The sequence below is a fragment of the Pituophis catenifer genome, unplaced genomic scaffold (assembly GCF_029215685.1).
Source record: "Pituophis catenifer annectens isolate HBS135680 unplaced genomic scaffold, rPitCat1.0.hap2 SCAF_4, whole genome shotgun sequence".
Classification (NCBI taxonomy): domain Eukaryota; kingdom Metazoa; phylum Chordata; class Lepidosauria; order Squamata; family Colubridae; genus Pituophis; species Pituophis catenifer.
This window is the reverse complement of record NW_027256884.1, coordinates 80,386,838-80,403,459: the sequence shown is the minus strand read 5'-3', so window position 1 is coordinate 80,403,459 and position 16,622 is coordinate 80,386,838.

Here is a 16,622-nt window from a genome sequence, read left to right as displayed (position 1 = left end):
TAGGAAGTTGTACTTAGATGAATAAAGGAACAATACAGATATCAACAAGAGGTCAACAGATGAGATAAAGAAATCCTTTAAATAATTAGAGTGATACCTGAAAAAGTTCCTTTAAGTTTTATTTATTTTACTTCAATTAAGAAAAGAATAAGAGCCTTGGTAGTACAAGGGTTTAAGGCACCCTGTTATTAAGCTGCTTAAGACCAGCTGCCTGCAATTACTGCAGGGTTCGAATCTCGCCAAGGCTCAAGGTTGACTCAGCCTTCCATCCTTTCTAAGGTAGGTGAAATGAGGACCCAGTTTGTGGGGGCAATAAGCTGACTTTGTATAAATATACAAAAGGATGAAGGCTATTGCTGAGCACATTGTAAGCCGCCCTGAGTCTTCGGAGAAGGGCGGCATATAAATCAAATTAAAAAAACAAAAAAACAAAAAAAAACTAGAGTTTTATTTAAAAAAAGCAAAGTGTTTTCTTTAAACAAAAGTTTAATACAAACCAAATATTAAAAATGCTGAGAAAAAAACTTAATGCAGTTTCCATAAAATTAATAAAGCCATTTTACTCTGATTAAAATGTATCCTTCCAAAAATTCACTATAAATGCCAAATAAGTATAACTAATGAAAACAACGTATAATTAATGTATACTAAATACTTGTTAAAATGTTTTTCTCTTCTGTATATTGACTGATGTTATATCTGCTTGGAGTTTGGACTGCAAATTTTGATGGAATGTAAATTGATACATACAGATTATTAGTAAGACTTCGTACATCCTGTTTATTATAAGAGACAGATGTCTTCTGACAAAACTGCAGAATTTGCCCAGTGATAACGTATGAACTTAAAGAGTATAATCTATGCCTCAAAACAACTTCTATAATCATAGCCATGTTTTAAAATAAAAATAAGTCTGCAAAACAGCACAACTTATTCCCAATGTGAATAAGTACACACACACACAACACTATATAAACATTTTTGATAATTAGAAAACTACCACCATCATTTTATTTAGGAACCTTTTAAAAGAAATGAATTTTAGGAGTTTCTCTACAATTTCTAAAAAAATAAAAAACACCCACCCAACTTCAGCATCTAACACTAAAATATTAAATAACTCAAGATTATTTCTTAAAAACTTGAAGACTAGTCTCTTGGCCGTAGGTTTTTTTTTATCTTTTACAAGTTTGGAAACAGTACCTCAACCATAAAGGGACAAATCTGATACTGGGCCTGTGTGTTTTGATTTTCATCTCTAGCTTCTTCTGAGGTTGGAAAATTATAATCTTGGAAAGTTCCCAAAGGGAGGATCATCGTTTGAGCCAGGAATAGATCTAGTAATCCTCCAGTGTTTGTGAAATTCAGAAGTCAACCTCACTGAGTTCATACGCACCATCAAAACATCATTTGTTTGCAAATTCATTGAACAATTTTATTTCCATTGATATCCTTTGAATAATTTGTTAATACTAAATGCTTAGCAGTGAAACCATTTCTGAAACCAGCTTCGCCTTCTTAAAATTGATTATGTCTGTCATCCTCTGATAATAGTTTCCCTGCTGCCTGATATGAATACCAGGTTAAATACCTGTGCCTTTTTTGTGGTGAAATTCAAAACACCACCCTTATGGTACGTTGGACTAGATTACTAATGAGCTGTTTTCAGCCTGGATTTCAGTTTTCCTTTTCTGGCATTTTCTTTTTTAAATTTTATCCATGGAACTCAACTCCTTTTTATGTATGCTGGGTGATGCTGCTGCTGGTTTTGCTGTTTTCTATCTGAGATAGAGTGAAATTTCACTGAAAACTTTAAAGGTGCACAGAAAATGCTGCAGAGGCAGGAGAATTACATTGCATTTATTGTACATTTACATGAGGCTTGTTTTTATCAACTTATTGACCATATCTGAAAGCAGAACAAATCATTCTGCCCCTATACAAATTGTATATCGAAGGACATAAAAGAATATAAATATCCATTTGTACAGTAAGTTGGAAATGAATTTTTGTTTGATTTTCTCTGCATCCATTATCATATGCTGAAATCGTAATTCATTTTTGTCTAAGCTATTTGCTTCTTTGATGCTTAAGTGAAGCAAACTGTGATTCAAGGAGGTGAAGGGAGAAGGAGCAAGAGTACTAATTGTAATCAGATACTAAAAAACGGAGCAGGAGAGGTCATTTTTTTCTGATTATGCAATTCCTCAGAATATCTGCTGTGAACTGGGTTTTATCAAATGTCATTTTTCTTTCAAACAATCATGTTTCTCATTAACTAACAGTATCAAATTCTTCATTTCTTTTTAATGCTTTCTGGGGGCTATTTGAGCGTGAATCATTATGCATTTTTGTGGTAATGATTTATGCTCCTCTCAAAGTATAAGAATATGTAACTAAATAGAAACGTGTCTTGAACCTCTTGGTCCTCTCTGTTCATAGCAAATCTTTTCTTCCACCTCTTTATTAGGGTTGCGTAACTTTATACGGCTAGTCGGGAATCAGTAAACTGAGACTATATATTGAATGGCCATGTCCTGTTGCACAATCGACAACTGTCAGTGACATATAGCTGAATTATGGGAGGAAAAATCCCACAAAGGATGAGTAATATATTTAAGCTTATTTAGGCTTAGTGCACTGCATATTTAATTCAGGAACCATAAATTCAGTACATATTTTATTAATGCATGTATTCAATTTGTATACATGCTCATTTCACCTAAATGCCTCTGGAGGGCTACAGCAGGGAAAATTGAACAAATCCATAAAAAAGTAAAACAAACTATACAGAAATACATAAAATACCAAAAACCACTTAGAAAATTAAAACATAGATATTGTAAAAACTCTCCACTATTGCCAGACCTCCAGACATAGCAACAAAAGCATTCATGGCCTTCTTAAAGACTAGTAGGGTCAGGGCCAATCAAAGTTCCAATCTGTGGAATGATGTTCCACAGGATGTGTGTCATGGCAGAAAGCGGTCTCTTCCTGAGTCTTCCCAGATGAACCCATAGATAGGATCCATAACATGACTCTCCTGCTGGAGAGGAACATACAACTGGCAGTTTTCAAATAAACCAGTTCTATAACATATAGTGTTTTATAGGTCATAGGCAATACCTTGAAACTGCATCTGGAAACATACTGGCAACCAATGGCACTTGGGGAACAGACGTGTGATTGAGAAAATATGGAACAGCTCACGCCACCTTATTTTGCACCGGCTGCAGCTTCTGAATGCTCTTCAAGGACAATCCCTATATATTTATACATCCTAAACAAAATATTTTGGAATAAAGTTGCTTGAATTTAGACACTTTAACAAAACATCTTCTTGATGGGATGACCATCTGTATTGTATAGGGGAGGTCACTAATATCTTTTGATAGGTTTGAAACAATTCTAGCCTAAAACCATAAATAGATGATGCCAGCTAGTGTGTTTTAAGTAATATGAAATGTTATATAACAAAACTGTATGCAATCATAATTAAAATGTATAAATTCCTTATCTTTAAAAAGCTAATCTAAAATAAGATTTTTTTAAAAAAAGAATTATAAATAAAAATAAATGAATGGCAAAAAGAAACCAATGAAATTTTCTCTATACGTACATATACACTGTATACATACAAACATTGATAAAGCTGTTTTATTTGGAAGAAAAAGAAAAAAAAGCATTTAATATAATCAGTATCTTATTATGGCATATTTGTAAACTTATAGTAAGATATTTCTATTCTTTATTATTGTTAGTTTTTCAGCCAGACTAATTTTCCACACTCTTAAGTATCATGATCCAATGAGAACATTTTTTACTTTTCCAATGTTTTGCAATGACAAACCTGGCAGCTAACAACAGGAATTACAACAATTTCTTATGTCACATCAGTGTATTTGTGTTAGGAAAAACAGACAATAAGCCAACAGAATTTTGTGATTTCCCTCCCCAATTTCTTCATAAACTTTCAAACAAAATTCTTAACTGGGTATTGCCAACAGCTTTATAGATTAGGTTGGACAGGTCATAAGCAAATAGGCACATATTATGCCTTCTCATCTCAATCTATAATATAGTACTTTTAGTGAACACTAGCAAAATTTGAACATAAGAACGTAAGAAATACCATGGACTTATTTTTTTTAAAAAATAGATTCAGATAGATTCTATTTTGAGTTTTCCAAAAAAATGTGTTCTTCCAGCTTTTATTCTGTCCCTTCCAGTTAACAACTCATACGATATTTCTCTTCTCTCAGCAATTTATAGCTTTAACAGTATATAAATTAGGAAGTCCATCAGATAAAGATCCCCTAGAGCCGTGATGGCGAACCTATGGCATGCGTGCCACAGGTGGCACGCGGAGCCATATTAGTGGACATGCCAGCTCAGCTCTGGGGCGCATGCGTGCGCTGGCCATCTGATTTTTGGGCCTTCTGGGCCCACAAGAAGTAGGGAAACAGGCTGTTTCCTGCCTCTGGAGGGCCTGGGGGTTTCCTGCCTCTGGAGGGCCTGGGGGTTTCCTGCCTCTGGAGGGCCTGGGGGGGTGGAGAGGCTCTCTAGGAGCCTCTCTAGGAGTCTCTAGGAACCTCTCTAGGAGTTTCTGGAGGCTGGGGACAGCAAAAAACATCACTTCCTGTCCCACCGGGAGTCGGGAAATGGGCTCTTTCAGCCTCCATAGGGCCTCCAAGGGAGTGGAAAGGCTGTTTTCGTCCTTCCCAGATAAATAGAGTATCTGGAGTCAGGTAAGAAAGAAAAACAGGCCTACCAGGCCATCATGTGCCAGGAGTGGGGGGGGTTGTGCACGCATGCGCATGGGCACATGCACGTGTGATCCTCCCCCGCCCCCCCCCTCTCCTGGCATGCGATGGCAAAAAGGTTAGCCATCACTGCCCTAGAAGTTTGACTTACGATATTGACAATAGAGTGACTATTCCATATGAATTAATAGTTTTTAAAACTAGTTTAAATACATAACTCAATACACTCATTCAAACATGAGCAATCTAGACAATCCCTTGCCAATTTCCATTGACATAAGATATGAGATACATTTGTTATATTTAAATAACAAAAAGCCTCCTATGATTATTTTTAATACATTTTCATTTATAGTCAATAATATTGGGATAGTTGGAACAATATTTGATTTTGATGATTGCTTACACAATACAAGATACCATGATTGATTGGATTCACATAAATCATTTAGCAGCTTTGACTATGTTGTGAATGCAATCCATTGGGGGTAATATTAGATGTTTTTAGAGTATGGAAGTATTTATGAAAGATCTCAGACATGTAGCAAAAATAATTGTTGTTATTTGAGGCCATGCAATAATTTCATAATCAGGCTCAAATGTTTTTGATAAATGGCAAAAATTCTAGTATCCAATTTATGGCAAGCCATTTAGCTGAAGCAGGAAAAAATTCCTTGGCCAATTATGCAATACATAAAAACAGCTTAAAGTAGGAAAGGAACAGGCTGATATTGAGGTTTCTGATGAATCTAGATTTGTCATGGATATTTCTTTTACCATGATCTGGATCACAGCCCAGTTTCCTTTCTTGTCATGGATTTTCCTTTGCTGCCATAAATAGCATGAATGATGAGATGCAGACATCATTTTGGAAATTGTTTCACAATTCCTCAATCTCTGTATATTTCAGGTATCGGCCAAGAATATAGGTTATGTAAGAAATTTCTTCATTCAATGGCACCAATACAGAATTGTTAGTGACTTTCAGTCTGGGAGATATTAACAGCTGTATGTCTATTGTGACTTAGAATCATAGACTATCTTAGGTTTGGTACGATGTCCCTTTGGATAATTTCATAGTCTTAGTTATAGGCTACAGTACATAGTCTTTTGTTGAAAAATATAGGAGTATTCTTTCTTTTTGGATCCACTAAGACTTTTTTGGATACTGTCACACTCTTAATACATAATTAAAAGTCTAACAGACTAAGAAGTTTAGCTTCCAATTGACAAGTTGCAATCCCCCATTTAGGATTGCAGCAAAGCAATTTCTCGTTCTCTTTTAGATTGAACTACAATAAACTCTTAATTTATACCAAATTAGGCTATAGCATCAGAGATGGGAAAGATGGATTGTTTGCAAATATTCTCACCCTTAAAACCTAAAATTCGGATCAATTTTGACTAATCCAAACTTGTTTATTCTTTAGATAAAAGCCATGTCATCAAAATATATTAAATAAGTTATTTTGTGGACAGAAGGATGACTCGGCAACATTTAGCCTTATGAATGCTGTTCTTCTGTTTTACATGATTATAAGCCTTGCATTGCAAATTTTCAGGCTCTTAGTAAGGAACTATGATTCTGTAATAATATATCAGAGGTATGTGGAATTAATGTAATAGAACAAATGTTTCACCTCATACAGCGCTTGAAGATATAGGTAGTCCTCAATTTATGGCCACAATTGAGCCAAGATTTCTGTTGCTAAATGAGACAGTTGTTAAGTGAGTTTTGCCCCATTTTACAATCTTTCTTGCCACAGTTATTAAGTGAATCACTGTAATTAAGTTAGTAACAAGATTGTTAAGTGAATCTGTCATCCCCAATGACTTTGCTTGTCAGAACGTTGCAAAAGATGAACACATAACCTTGGGACATGGCAACCATCATAACTATGAACAAGTTGCCAAGCATCTGAACTTTGACCATGTAACCATGGGGATGCAGGAATTGTCATAAGTGTTTGAAATGATCATAATGATCACCTTTCGCCTGGACTATTGCAACGCTCTCTGCATGGGACTCCCCTTGAGGAGCACCCGGAGGCTCCAACTGGCGCAGAGTGCGGCCGCGCGGGTGGTAATGGGAGCGACATGGCATTCCCATGTAACACCCCTCCTGCGCGAGCTGCACTGGCTCCCGGTGGTCTTCCGGGTGCACTTCAAGGTTTTGGTTACCACCTTTAAAGCGCTCCATGGCTCAGGACCTGGGTACTTGCGGGACTGCCTACTACCACCAATAGCCTCCCACTGGCCGGTACGCTCCCATAGAGAGGGGATCCTCTGGGTGCCGTTGGCCAAACAATGCCAACTGGCGGCCCCCAGGGGGAGAGCCTTCTCTGTAGGGGCACGTACTATCTGGAATGAGCTCCCCCCGGAGATACGGAGGATCCCAGATCTGTGCACCTTCCGCCGCGCTCTAAAGACCTTATTATTTCACCAGGCGGGCCTGGCCTAATTTTTCTCCTTCTTTTATAAAAGATTTTTAATTTTAAATATCTTTTAGTATTTTATTTATTCAAATTTTAAAATTGGGTTTTAAATAGTTCGGGGTTTTAATTTGTCTGGGCCAAAACTATTTAATTTGATTTTAATTCTACTTTTAAATTTTGTATGTATGTGTTTTATTGTTTGGCTGTGCACTGCCCTGAGTCCTTTGGGAGTAGAGCTGTATAGAAATAAAATAAAATAAAATAAAATAAAATAAAATAAAATAAAATAAAATAAAATAAAATAAAATAAAATAAAATAAAATAAAATAAAATAAAATAAAATAAAATAATAAAATAAAATAAAATAAAATAAAATAAAATAAATAAATAAATAAATAACTTTTTTCAGTGACATTGTAACTTTGAACAGTCGCTAAACAAATGGTTGTAAGTCAAGAACTACCTGTACCTTTTGTTTGGTGATGTATTTTTGATCAGTTTTTGCACTGAAAAGAATAAAAAATTGGGAGAAAAAAAAACAGATCATGAGAATTTTTCAATGCTCTGGAAATGTCTGTTGAGCAGCTTCTTCTATATTATGTAAACCCACTAGTGTATCCATCCCTTGGATAAGCTTGAAGATACATTAGCAGCAGGGATGGGTTGTAAAAATTTTTACTACCGGTTCTGTGGGTGTGGCTTATTTTGTGGGCATGGGGGGAAATGTGACTGGGTGGGCATGGCCAACTTTTTTTTTTTTACTTTTAAAAGCATTTTTTTTACAACCTTAAGAGGTTGCAGAAAAAAATGCTTTTAAAAGCCTCTGACGATCCCAGCTGAGCCGCACAATCATCAGAGGCTTTTTTTTTTTACTTTTAAAAGCATTTTTTCGGCCGAAGTTGTAGAAAAAATGCTTTTAAAAGTTAAAAAAAAAAGCCTCTGATGAGGTGGGTGGGGTAAGCGAGCGGTGACCGGGCCGGGGACCGGTTCAGGGGCATGGCCAGACAATGTTATTACCAGCTCTCCAAACTACTACAAATTTTTACTACCAGTTCTTGTGAACCAGTGCGAACTGGGAGTAACCCACCACTGATCAGCAGAATGATTTTCTATATTTTCTACAGAAGATTATACAGAATTTTTAAAGATGAACAAGGGAATTTCATCTGAACTTTTTGCTGCCACTGGACTTGGTGATGTGTTTTTTTCCCTTTCTTTTAACTGATTTTATCAATTAAAATATTCATAGTGTGAAAATTGGATATTTCAAAGAAGTGATGTGGAAGGTGAAGGAGTAAGCTGACTGACATTGTTTCTTATTCTTCTATATGGTAGACTTTATGTTCCCCCTTGCTGGTCTCCTTAACTTCTAAGATCCATGGCTTTATTACATATTTCATTTAATCCAATTTTTCCTTGAATAATTTACTTATATAATAATGTGCCTTGAAATGTTGGAATGAAACAGACTAGATGTCATAAATAAATAAATGTTCGTGAATTGATATAAAGTTAGAAATTTACACTGAAACAGATAGCTCTCTGGCACGCTACGTATGGAATATTTAAAAGGCCTGGGCCTAATTTAAAATGTAGTTTTTAAAAATTAGATGAACAACTCCCAAGTTTCGTTTGGCTCCTCGTTGCATCTTGGGATAAGGTGCAGGCTGTTCTTTCCTTCCCTCCTCTTCACTTCCTCCTCCTCTTTCCTGTCAAATTGCAAATAATATGTGAAACAAATTAATGTTGGCTCTGTACTTCAAATTACTTATCCACATTTCCCATAAACAAGAGAGATTATTCAGCAATGACCCTGTTCAAATGAAGCTTTTTAAAGTTCCATTTATAACAACAGGAAGGAACACGTGCTTAAGTTTTTCCTCCCTAAATTAATCAGATGGGATTAATTATGGTGGGATAATACTAAGGATTAGATTTCAATGAAGTTTTTTCTCCATACAACATATTCATGGACTGAGTTTAAGACTGTAATGTTGATAAAGATATGTTGAAGCCATTTTTATTTAACAATGCTAGGGGCAATGTACATAGAATTCTGCATCTTTTTCTAAACCCCCACATTTGTTTAAATTGCTCCTGCCTGTATTTATATATTTATTTATTGTCTGTTTAATATTGTTACTTACTAATAAGGAGTGAAGCCGAGATACAAAGGCTTCACTCAGGTCCATCATTACTGCGGAAGAAATAGTTGAATTTCATTGGTTGAGCCATCTGACAGCTCCCTATAAAAGGGCAAGCTGTCAGGCAGGCAAGTTGCTGGGTTGTACTGATCTACTGAATAAAGAGCTGTTGGTTGAGAATCAGCATCCTGCCTCTTCTAACTGTCTCCTATCTGACAAATATGCAAAATTGATTTTTAATATTCATGAATATCCTGATAGAGAGGTCTACTTAAAAAACTAAAATGTTTGAAGTCATTGTATGTTACAGCTCAATGGGTCTGTTTTTGTAGTCGTCTGGGTCTGTCTCTTCTTATTACTGCCAAAGTATAAATAAAATTCATGTTTACACAGCAGTAACTTTCTTGTGCCAAAAAAGGCTTTCCCCAGGGTTTGAAATCGTAGTTGCTTTTCTCCTCCTCATGGCCAGACTCTGCTATTCTGTCACTCTTACATATTGTCCTTGGTTTAAAAAAAAAAAACTTCTGGAAAAATTAAACAAAACCCAGAAGTAGCCTTACACAAAATGTCCAATTATGCAGAGAGAGGAGCAAAAAAAAAAAAAAAAAGCAACACACAAGGAAATTTGGACCAGCTTGTTATGTGACCATTTCTTATCTCAGATGAACCTTCCCTCCCTCCTTCCAATAGACTGATTTTTTTGTAGGTATGAGCTCTTCTTCAACTTATGCAGAGGTCTTCTGTAAATGTAAGCACAAATGGAAAGCTCTTTCTTCCTGAACTCTAGATCAGATGTGTCCAATTTATGGCCCATGGGCAACATACAGCCTTGGACTAGTAAAGCAGCCCCACAACACCCTTCCCAAAATAAAGGAAGTTTGTTATTAGTGTATATTAACTATATTATGTATTTTACATGTGGTCCAAGACAATTCTCTCCACTCAATGTAGTCCAAGCAAGCCAAAAGCTTGGACACACCTGCTCTAGATTGTACATTTTACTTCCCCCTTTTTTTGTCCTAATTACCCATACTATACGTAAGAATTCTGTTCTTTTGTGGTTTTTCTTTATTTTTTCCGGTACACATAGTTGAATCAGACCTTCTGCTTTTCATTTTCAACTAACTTTTTCCTACTTTTTAATCAACTTTCTTGTTTTTATTTTATCTTGTTTCAGTTCTTCATCTTATCCTCTTCTTGTAATATCATTTCTCATAGATTCTTCTGAAAGCTCATTCTTCATCACTCCTTTTATGTTCCTTTTTCTCATTCTATGCAATATGCATTTTTAATTATTTTTGTCATTAGTTGTCCTGTTGACTATGAGGGTTTCTCAGTTTTTTGTTAATAATTTTATTATAATTTAATCCCAGCCAAAATTACACTTGCTGTAATACAATATTTAAGTTTTGTTACCATTTAAACAGCTATATTTTCAGAGCCACTATACTATATCAGACACTGTGTCAAAGCTGTCAGTACTATAAACATAATAATTTATGATGTTTCTTAAAATCATGCTCCCCATTAACACAAAAATGTAGATACCTGGCACTATCCATTATGTAGTACTTTTCATATAAGCTTAATTGTCAAGTCATTATGATTATTTCAAGAGAGAAAATACAGTAGTTTGGAACAATTATAATTTTAACTTACTCCTAGTCAAACCAGAAACTACTAGCCTACGTAAAAAAAACCCAGTTGTGAAATGCTATATAATCCTAAAACCACATAACTGAGATAAAGCTTTACTGATTCAAAGGGATTTACTTCTGGGATGCACCGAGAATTTTTTTGTTCATGTTGTCTCTCTTCTAAATACATCCAAAGAACTCAAATCTTAAAACAGACCAAAAATAAATGTACAGAGCTGAAACTCTGTACTGAAGATTTGATTTGTTATTAAAATTTGAGATAATTCTTCAGAAACTCTACACAAATCTATGTCAACAAATAATTCATAATGTGGTTTTAAAAATTCTCCTGTGATGTTATTTACAACTGTAATCAAAGAGGGTGTTTCTCACAAAAATAATTCCCATACATGGAAAACATGAGAGATAAAAATGAGACTAGGATAATATTTTTCACTGACTTCTATATATAGATATATTCTCCCTTTGGGTCAACTCATTTACTTTCTTAGCATGCCTTTTCTAGGATTCTGAAGCAGGAAAATCACAGTAAGATTACATTATTTAACTTTAGACTGCACAAGAAAATCATACCAAGCGCATTCAACCTATCATTTTGGAAGCAGGAATATATGTGCCTGAGAAATTACCATGAATAACTTAAAGCTCATGGAAGATATGAGCCCTCTCAGTGATGGATAAACTTTACCATGATATAAAGTTAATCTTATACATTCTGTTTGAGTGGTGAAAATTTTAGTATTCATTGACTCAAAGTCAGATCTGCTCAGTAGCAACTACTATTAAGAACCAACTAATACAGGAGTTACAGTGTTTGGTAAAGATAAAAAAGATTCCGATTCAAATCTATGCTCAGTCATTAAAAGGATAACAATCGGTAACTTCTCTTGTAGTGTTACTGCAAAAATAAACTTTCTGTATAAATATAGATGTGGGCCTGGAAGAATGGTATTTTCTCCCCTTCTTTAAATAATTAGAGTTGTTATCATACTTACTAACCTGAAAGTCCATTCATGCTTATAGATATATATTTCATTCTGGACATTAATTAAATCAGCATTTGGAATAGCTGTGGCTGGGCTCACTGAGATTGGTGGTAAAAGACAATACACAATAAAAAGACAAACCAGTTGATTTTGTTCTAAATGACATTACAAATACTTAAGCAATTGAGTATATTTTCTTATAGATGAATTCCTAATTGGAATATATATTTAAAGGTTACTAGCTCAGTAAGGTAATCCGCTGTTCTCTTTATTACAAAAAGAAAAGGAAGGAAGAGGAGGAAAAGGAAAGGAAAAGGAGGATGGCCTTTCTACAATCCTTTTCATTCCAGAGTAGGTAGATGGGTCTTAGAGATAAAATGATGCAGAAGCATGCACTAGGATCATGCATATCTGTATGACCTATCCCTACCCACAGCATTAGCTTCTCTTTGGGTAGGGTTACCTCATGTCCTCCTTTATGTCTTAATGGACTTTACCTGGCAGGTATCACCTTAAAATCAATTGTTGTCTGGCTTTTTGAATATGTCTTCCTGAGCAGTTTTTTTTCCACCATGCAGTGCTTCCCTAATAAATGCTAATGCCAAATTACCAAATTCAGCTCTGTGGCTTTAATTAGCTTATCAGTACCCTGCAATAGGCTTGCCTTGCTGCCTGAAATTGACAAGACTTTAATCAGTTACTTATTGAAGGCTTTTGCCTCCTATTTTAGCATATCCTTGACATTAAAAAAAAAATCAGTCTTTCTGATGCTGAAAAGATAATTTCTTGCACAAGTAGGACTAAGTACTGAGGGGGGAGTTATTTCACTGTAATTTTTCCTGCAGAGAAAGTTAAACAGTTAATGTGTGTTCCTTTTCCATCCATTTGTTCTCCTTTTCAATTTCAATTGTCCTCCTTTGCCTGTTCATATATCTTGTAACCCTGTCTTTTGGGATATGTGATGGCACATTTTCAGTCTCTTGGAATGTGTACAGAGAGTTTCCCCTGTGATTAGTTGTAAAGTGGATGGCTGGCAGAAAGATCAGTCTGCTGATTCTGTACTCATCTTTAATTGGTAGGGAAGAAGACCCAAAACCACAGAAGGTTTAAAGACAGGACTTTGCCTAATCTAGGTCTGCATTAAAGGATACAGGGTCTAGACAGCTAAGAACCTATTACAATGAGTACATAAAATCTTTCTTGAATTGATCTTAGCTGAAGACCACCTGGACACATCCATGTCATTCAACTGCCAACAGGGTTCAATGATTTGCCATTGCCTTCTTCCTGGGTATTTTTCAATATCTCAGTCCAGCCAATAACCCAGGGATTATCTGGTAGCCTCCGCTGAGACTCTGTTCAGATTTGAGCTTCCTTAGTGTGATATAAATATAACAGAAGTAAATACAGCAAACTGCTGTGATATTACAATGAAGAAATAACTAAGATGATATTTTAGATCATATGTCAAGCCATTTATAAAAACCTATTTATTTTTAACAATCTTATTTCTTCCACAGTGCTGCTAGAGTCAAACAGTGGCAGTATTAAGACATACTGAGCAAGCTGGTGGTAATCATGGTAATCCATAGTTTTCCACAAGAACAGAATACAGGTCTAATAACTAGTTTTGAGCCAAGAAACCTGCTACTACTTTTTGCTAGGAATTGTCTTAACTGTCTCTTTGTATGTTCCTGATTATTAGTTTCTCTTGTGTACATTTAATCTTTATCTCTGCTTTCTCTCTCTCTTGTATGTATTTCAGCATGAAGATAAAATTTTAAAAACCTTCGTTTGCTAAAGTTCTCCTCTTTTTTTGAAAGTAAGCATTGTTTTCTAACTCTTTTAATTTTGTTGTCTTCACAAATAAGAATAGATTACCTCTCTAAAAGTCAAAACAATCAAACAAACGAACAGCCTTCCTTCTGTCAACTTTCAGGGTTTTTCTTCTCCCACTAAAATATTGTAAAGAGATATTGTTCAAGACAGGTATTCTTCTGTCTACATCCCTGAATTTAACAGTCAAATAAAACAAATCTTCTTCTGTGTCTCTTCTTACCACAGTGCAGTAGAGAATTCTTCCATATATTCATATATATTCATATATATTCATATATATTCTTATGATTCATATGAATCAGAACCAAATGCAGCCTATTAGTAAACCATGCCCACCTACACATCCAGATACCAGCCTGTTAACTCACTGCCCTGAGGCAAAGGATTTTTCTGCTTTATTCACTTCCTGATTCAATGAGGATCCATTATTCTGATATATCTTGTTCTTTTTCTCTATTGCTTTTACGTTTTCAACAGAGATGAAAGCAAGGTGAAAAGGAGATGTCTCATTTGTAATAGCATCTTTATTGCACCCCTTTCAAAAAGCCTCTTTATTAGTTTGTCTGTTTCAAGAGCTAAGTCCTTCCAAAGGGTGATTACAAATAACTCACGATATGGGGGGAAACTTGTATGCCCTTATAAAATCATGTCTCTTGATAAACTTTCTGTACTCTGTCCCTATCTATATGTCATTAGTTTTTTCCTCTTAAAGGTAAAGGTAAACATTCCCCTCGCACATATGTGCTAGTCATTCCTGACTCTAGGGGGCAGTGCTCATCTCTGTTTCAAAGCCGAAGAGCCAGCGCTGTCCGAAGATGTCTCCATGGTCATATGGCTGGCATGATTAAATGCCAAAGGGCCTGGTGGCTCAGCTGACTGATAGCATTGTGATTAACACCAGCTGTCTGCAATTACTGCAGTTCGAATCTCACCAGCTCAAGGTTGACTCAGCCTTCCATCCTTTCTAAGGTAGGTAAATTGAGGACCCAGTTTGTGGGGGCAATAAGCTGACTTTGTATAAATATACAAAAGGATGAAGGCTATTGCTTAACGCATTGTAAGCTGCCCTGAGTCTCCGGAGAAGGGCGGCATATAAATCAAATTTAAATAAATAAATAAATAAATAAATAAATAAATAAATAAATAAATAAATAAAATAAAAAATAAAAAAAAGGTGCACGGAATGCTGTTACCTTCCCACCAAAGGTGGTCCCTATTTTTCTACTTGCATTTTTACATGCTTTCGAACTGCTAAATTGGCAGAAGCTGGAACAAGTACCGGGAGCTCACCCCGTTATGCAGCACTAGGGATTAAAACCGCTGAACTGCCGACCTTTCGATCAACAAGTTCAGCATCTTAGCCACTGAGCCACCATGTCCCTTCTTTCTCCTCTTACAATATGGTTTTTGCTAGAAGAAGGACGATTGTTGTCTTAGGGTGATAGTGTTGTTTCACTGCCTGAAGTAGCTCTTCAGGCTACTTCAGGCAGTGGCAAACAACAACCTATCTTAAAATCCAGGCAATCTAGAACTGAACCAGGAAATATGATATGGTGTACTGAAATTTTCCTGAAGAAACCATGGTAACCTAAGATTTTAGACAGCAAAAGGGAGAGAAGTTGGTGATAATAAAAAGCATATACAGTATATGTCACAGAGCAGTTGAGTATTCAACTATTTGTCGTAAATGTTGCCATTAAATATGCGAGAGAAATGGAAAGAAAACTCTTTCCACATGGTGTAACTTATGGTATATATTATGAGAAATATTCTATAATGACTTCAGTTTTTAAAAGTGACTCCTTTTCCCATTAGCTTTCTGACAATGGGTAGGTATGTAGCTAAATTTAGCTTTGTTTCATGGCTTTTTTTCTCACATATTAGACTGATTTAATATTGGCAGATATGTTGGCATATGGTATTCACATATGTATAAATCTGAACGAAAAACTGGCAACATAGCTTTGGGGAACCTAACAAAACCCAAATCATACCGCTGCTATTTCTAAGTTGAGAAAATTCCCCAGGACTGGAAAATAATTTGCAGTGCAGAAAAGGAGGCAGCCTTCTCCGTTTTTTCCTCAAACTGCCAATGGCATTGCACTCATGACCCAACACCTCACATGAGATATTGTCTATGTCCTGTGAAATTAGGATTCACAATAGCTCGCTCTTCTCAACTATTCCTGAAACAAACCTTCAGCACTGAAATTGAGTGTAGAGATGGAACCAGTGCTGTCCTGTGACAGCCTGCAGCCCCAAATCTCACTTTTTGGCAGCCCCAAAGTTCCCTTCAACCACACTATTATAAATTCCTGAATGAGACTGCTTGCTAATTTGTGAATGTATGTGTGTGCACATATTCATATGTATTAAACTTTTCCAGAAAAAGAAGTAGAAAAGTCTCTAAAAGTTGATCGGATTGTAGACCACTGCTATACCTGGATTGACCCTTAATTGGAATCTAAATTTCACAACATGGATTTATCATTACAAATTAACAAAACATATTTGAGTTGATTTTCCAAAAGAGCTTAGGCAACTCTTTGATAAATTGGGATTGTGGCCCATTATGTAACAATTGCTTGTGGACAATGAATAATCATAAACCTAGCTGCACGGCAACACAGTTTTAATATTCTCCAACAGCTATTGGAATTTGCTAAATTGAACCTGTATAGATTTCATGTCTTCTCATTGAAATCCAAAGCAGTAATATTTAATCCAATATGGCACTGAACATTATAAACTTTAATTAGTCATCTCAGAAAATAATTTGCCATAATTAGTCTCTATA